General features: G+C 48.8%; 1 long non-coding RNA gene across 1 annotated transcript in view; it reads right to left on the bottom strand.

Annotated features, from left to right (window-relative positions):
* The window catches only part of LOC142587257 (uncharacterized), a 38550-nt gene extending 35041 nt beyond the window's left edge, over positions 1-3509 (bottom strand). Inside the window, exon 1 of the long non-coding RNA XR_012829416.1 lies at positions 3411-3509. This is a non-coding gene — a long non-coding RNA (uncharacterized LOC142587257). The remainder of the gene's footprint in view (positions 1-3410) is intronic.
* Between the last annotated feature and the right edge of the window lie 2491 nt (positions 3510-6000).

The raw sequence follows: 6000 nt of genomic DNA on the forward strand, positions 1-6000 counted from the left end.
CAGTGTTCGAAAGTGTCGGCTCCACAAAGCGTCACAAGTGCCCGCTTCTTCGCTTCGTCGCTGACGTCGCTCGCCACGAAGTAAAAGTCGACGTGCTGGATCCACGATTCCCAAGATTTGCCAAAGGCTCGACAGCACCGTGCGTTGTTCCTGTACGTAGCCATGGCCTTAACTTCGAAAACTTATCCGCTTCTGAACTCCTGACTCATTGCCAGTGTTGCGTACGGGGTCTGTCCCTGTCCGTGAAAGAAGTGCGCATCGGTTGGTGGCAGAAAACAGACTGAGTTTATTTTTTACAAAATACGCAGGCGAGGGCTGCACGTGTTCTACGGGGCAAACTCTCGGTCCCTGTCCGGTAGCCGAGACGCTGAGGGCGACGGAGGATTCTCAGAACACGACTCGGTATGGGGTCGCTTTCTGTTACTAGTGCGCTAGTGCTTCGTCCAGCCGAGGAGCGTGTTACGGTTGGCGTGTAATACCCCGGGAAAAAAGGAAGCTCGGGAGACCCTGCTCAACCGGAATGGAGGATGGATTCCTGATTCGGTATGGTTGTCTCGAGGGGTTGCTGGTCTGGCTTGCGCCCCGCAGTGCTTAAAAGTCCCTTTGTCTGTGTGCGACTTTAGAAGAGCCCTTTCCACGAACTGTCCAACTCTAAGGGAGAACGCTTACTTCGAACAAACGTCGCCAAGAAGAAAGGGTAAGCGCCTACGATCCCGGACCTGCGGGTTGCCACCTGCGGAGGCGGGCCCGTGCCAGCTCACCGAGGAGAAGGGATCCGTCGCCCATCCACAACCATACTCAGTGCAAGTCATGTGACGTTGACGTGAGTAAGATCCCGCCTACGATTTTAGCGGGCCTATTTAAAGGGCCCCGCAATGTACTTTTTCACTTCATCCTCTTCTTATATTTCACCAACCATTGAATAAACCGTTCAAGTTTCGCACTAGAAATCATCCCGTCCTTTCCTGATCGCCATGGTCTACTGGACGCCTGCAGCCTGCTGACAACGCCACGATACCCAATAGTAACGTCGGTCGAGCTTCGAGAAACAGGCGTCGCAACTGTTCAGCAGCGTTGGGGCACGCTACCCTGGAGAACGTAACAACTGGTGGTAGCGGTGGGATACGCTACCAAAAAGTAACGCCGGTCGAGCTTCAAGTAACCGGCGTCACAACAAGCGGTGGTGCGTCGCTTGTACACAACCCAAGCTTTCGCTAGCACAGCTACAAAAAGTGCGCCATTGCGCCGGACACAACCGAGTACAGAGTGATGTATGTTGTCGCAACATTATGCGGTAGCAATAAAAAAAAGCGGCACATGTAAGATTACTGCGCAATGTTCCAAACGTGGGTCACCACGTCAACGCCACACATGCGGCACAGAATATGACAGTGCAAGAGACGCGTTTTCTCCATGACGCGGAAGCTTCAACCTACATCGACAAAAATATGCCAGTGTGGTCTCCTGTTGGCGATAGTTGCCGACTTGAAACAGCTTTGCTCTGCGTACTGCCGTATGTTTGCCAGCTTTCAACAGACGTCGCGTTCCCAAATTGAAGTGCGGATGCCGGTGCCTGCGAACCGCTCGAGCTGTCTAATAAAAAAATAACTAATAAGAGAGCGAACGTAATATCAGAATCCTGGCACAGCACGGTATTTTGCCGATCGCCTGCACACGAGGCGGCCAACTCACTGTAGCATGTTGCCAGTTGCTGATTACCTGCTTGGATAACAAGGGGGAGCATGCACACCGCACCGCACCATGCGGTTTCAGCGTAAATTCAATTTTGTGACCGATCGCGACGACCACCCGCTTTTCACGAACCGCCCGCTTGCGACGATGGGCGGCTGATGGGTCATTGGATGTGGCTGCGCGCGCTGATATGAACTAATATCATATCTTCCTTTGGATGTAACCAGTACGAAAGTTGCTTGGAAGCCCGAATACCATGATTCCGTAAGCCTTTTTTCATTTTCAATTGTTATAAAGACACTCGCCTCACCTCTCCAGAGAACATATTCTACTAGCAAGTAATAAAGGGACTGCACCTATATTGTTTGCTATGGAACAATGCTGATCTCTAGCTGGTGAAATCTTTTTAGATCAAGCTGCACTCGCAACGACACGCGCCGTTCGGTTCTTCGTAACGCTACATATAGTAAACGCATTCTCTGGCAAGGCAGGAAACAATGAGAACCGCCGTTGTTGCTCTCACATTTATCGCCGTTGCATTCGTGTGCCTGGAATTGCAGCTCGCTGAAGCAAGAAGTGAGTGTATTTTACGTCATATTCGGCCGTTTTAATACGCTCCATTGTTGTGATAACGCCAACAAAACTGCTTGGCAGTGTTTCCACTAAAGCGATAGGTGTGCTGGTTTTCGTTGATTATATCTTACGTTCCGAAGGAAGATCCATAATTTCGTGCGGTTAGTCTTATAGGGCCTTGAAATATGTTGCGAGCGCAACTCACGATAACCAACACGAAAACAAGCACTAAACATTGCGGAATGTCGGCTGCCAACACAGCTGGCAGGTCTGTGATGTGACGTCCCTTTCACTCGAGGTGAGGTGAGTGTCTACATATTTTGCTATCACATAAAAAAATGTCGCAGCTTCGCCCGAAAGGTGGAGCATCGATTGCGATAACAAATTAGTTCACAGCTATATACTAAGTAAGGAAAGTAGTATTATCGGCCGTATAAACTTGGAAATATTCGCTTACTTATTGAATTGACAAGCATATGGTGTCAGCTCGCACGAGCAAACATGAACACATGGCACTCGATGTGAGGGCGGGCACTCGATGTCAAAACGTTGGTTTGGGCAAGCGCAACTGCGACAGCGAGCGAAGTCACCTTCGTGCGGTCTTTCGCTTCAACGCAAGAGCGGCGAGCACACATCGCGCACAGAGGTCTGACCCATCTGCAGATCCCTTTCAAGATACGGCGCGCGCAACCGCACGCGGCCATGCAAACTAAGCACCTCATGGCGGAGTCGCAGCCGCCCCTCTTCTCTCCCGCGCTGCCACCCCGCTTTGCTCCATATATGGCGCGTGAGATTGAGCCGCGATCGTGAGTTCACCTTGCAATTGTATGTTGTTCCCGTTGCAATAGCAGTTAATTAGGTTCGCGGAATTTTTTCACGACGTGGTGACGAAGAACTTTCTTTCGTTGTTTCTTTTTTTTTGTAGGGGGGGGGGGTCACTTACCGCTATCTGCTCGACAAAAGTAACTGAGCAATTACTAAAAAGTAATCGATTATTTTAATGCTGCTTCCTCCTCACATTTATTAACATTGCATCAGTACAGTGAATAGAACGAGCCGGCCTGGGTCTTTCAAAGCGTTCTCTGCGGCCCTTCGCACGTTGTTAATCTACAATGAAAACGACTTTCTAAATTTTCCTCGCTTACCTTCCCTTGCTTTCATGCAAGGACATCTGCAATGACACAAAGCTTGCGCATGTGCGCGATGAGGAGTAGCGCTGTGCTATAACACACGAACACCTCGCGCAAACAACTGCGGCTACCCGATGCCGCGATGCTTGGGTCCGGCTCCTCTGTGAAGCGGAGCCATTCACTGTTGCTGAGGCTCCCAGATGGCGCCACGGGTAGGACTAACAAAAAGGTGGGAAACAATCCGTGGGTGATTTCCTGGCATTTATGTCGGAAGCGAAGAGAGCAACGGAGTAGTGGCAGCGTTTGTTGAATTCGTCGGCTAAACTCTAGCGGTCCGTTAAAATGAGGAAATAAATCCTTGGCGGCCGCGTTTGCCTGCCTGAACTTGCGCACTCGCAAAGCATAGTATAACTGTGGGCGTTATGTTGTAGTTCCCAGCAAACTAGAGGTCTCAAAGTTGTGTCGCCTGTTACCGAGTGTTTTGTCAACGAAGTAATCGATTACATGACAGTGGGTAATGAAAAAGCCGCAGTTTCGCCCGAAAGGCGAAGCACCGATTGCGATAGCAAATTAGTAGTAGGCATACGAATTAAGGATAGCAGTCTATCAGCCGTATAAACTTGTAAACATTATTTTATCATCCAAATTAACGATTATAGAATACGTAAGCGCGACTGAACGAGGAAGTAGAAAGAAACACAGAGACAGCGCTGAAATTAAAAATTAAATTACGAGGTTTTACGTGCCAAAACCACTTTCTGATTACGAGGCACGCCGTAGTATATGACTCAAAAAATTTCGATCCTCTAGGATTCTTTACCGTGCACGTAAACCTAAGTACACGGGTGTTTTCCCGCTTCGCCCCTATCGAAATGTGGCCACCGCGGCCGGGATTCGATCCCGCGAGCTCGTGCTCAGCAGCCCAACACCATAGTCACTGAGCAAACACGGCGCGTTGCGACAGTGCTGTCTGTGTGTGTCTGTTTTTTTTTTCGACGTCTTCGTTCAGTCGTGCTTGCACATTCTATCATGGATTCGAACCAAGTGGCCCGTCAGCGTGTTTCAACTAAATTACCAAGCACGGAGTCACGAGCGCATGGGTAAACATAAACACATCTCGTTCCATGAGCAAAGAAACTCGCCGTCAAAGTGCTGGAGCGTGGAATCGCGGTAGTAAATCGCGGTAAACCGGACTAGTAAAGCGAGGCAGTCACAGCGTGTATTGTTCATGGAACCGCCTGCGTTAATATGAAACTGATTGGTGAGGAGGATAAGATAGGGGTAACGATCCCAATTCGTAAGGGAATTTAGAAGTATGTGCAGAGAGAAGAAAGCAGAAGTGAGCGAGCCGATAACCGGCCGCCGCTACCCAATGTATTCAACTTTGTCTTAATAAACCTATGAATATCTAAGTTGGCCTCCCTGAGTGCAAATTGTCGCCGGGCGACAGCCATAAAATCCCAATAAGGAAAGGCGTCAGGCAGGGAGATACGATCTCTCCGATGCTATTCACAGCGTGTTTACAGGAGGTATTCAGAGACCTGGATTGGGAAGAATTGGGGATAAAAGTTAATGGAGAATACCTAAGTAACTTGCGATTCGCTGATGATATTGCCTTGCTTAGTAACTCAGAGGACCAATTGCAATGCATGCTCACTGACCTGGAGAGGCAAAGCAGAAGAGTGGGTCTAAAAATTAATCTGCAGAAAACTAAAGTAATGTTTAATAGTCTCGGAAGAGAACAGCAATTTACAATAGGCAGCCAAGCACTGGAAGTCTTAAGGGAATACATCTACTTAGGGCAGGTAGTGACGGCGGATCCGGATCATGAGACGGAAATAATCAGAAGAATAAGAATGGGCTGGGGTGCGTTTGGCAGGCATTCTCAGATCATGAACAGCAGGTTGCCATTATCCCTCAAGAGAAAAGTGTATAATAGCTGTGTCTTACCAGTACTCACCTACGGGGCAGAAACCTGGAGGCTTACGAAAACGGTTCTACTCAAATTGAGGACGACGCAACGAGCAATGGAAAGATGAATGATAGGTGTAACGTTAAGGGATAAGAAAAGAGCAGATTGGGTGAGGGAACAAACGCGAGTTAATGACATATTAGTTGAAATCAAGAAAAAGAAATGGGAATGGGCAGGACATGTAATGAGGAGGGAAGATAACCGATGGTCATTAAGGGTTATGGACTGGATCCCAAGAGAAGAGAAGCGTAGCAAAGGGCGGCAGAAAATTAGGTGGGCGGATGAGATTAAGAAGTTTGCAGGGATGGCTTGGCCACAATTAGTACATGACCGGGGCTGTTGGAGAAGTATGGGAGAGGTCTTTGCCCTGCAGTAAGCGTAACCAGGCTGATGATGATGATGACAGCCATGACTCCTTAAAGATTCCTCTACCTGGTTGACCGGGAGGAGAAGAAACTCAACTGGCCTTTTTGCCGTTGTGTGAGCAGGTGCAGAAAGGCAACGTGCTCTTATTTATGCAGCACGGAGCTATAAAATAAAGCCCCCGAGTCTATCTGTTTCCGCCGTGTCCACACCAGATTGTCGTCTCGACTGGAATACACGTTCTCAAGGCAACTGTAAGCGAAGTTTTGA

The sequence above is a fragment of the Dermacentor variabilis genome, chromosome 7 (genome assembly GCF_050947875.1).
Source record: "Dermacentor variabilis isolate Ectoservices chromosome 7, ASM5094787v1, whole genome shotgun sequence".
In the NCBI taxonomy this organism is placed as follows: Eukaryota; Metazoa; Arthropoda; class Arachnida; order Ixodida; family Ixodidae; genus Dermacentor; species Dermacentor variabilis.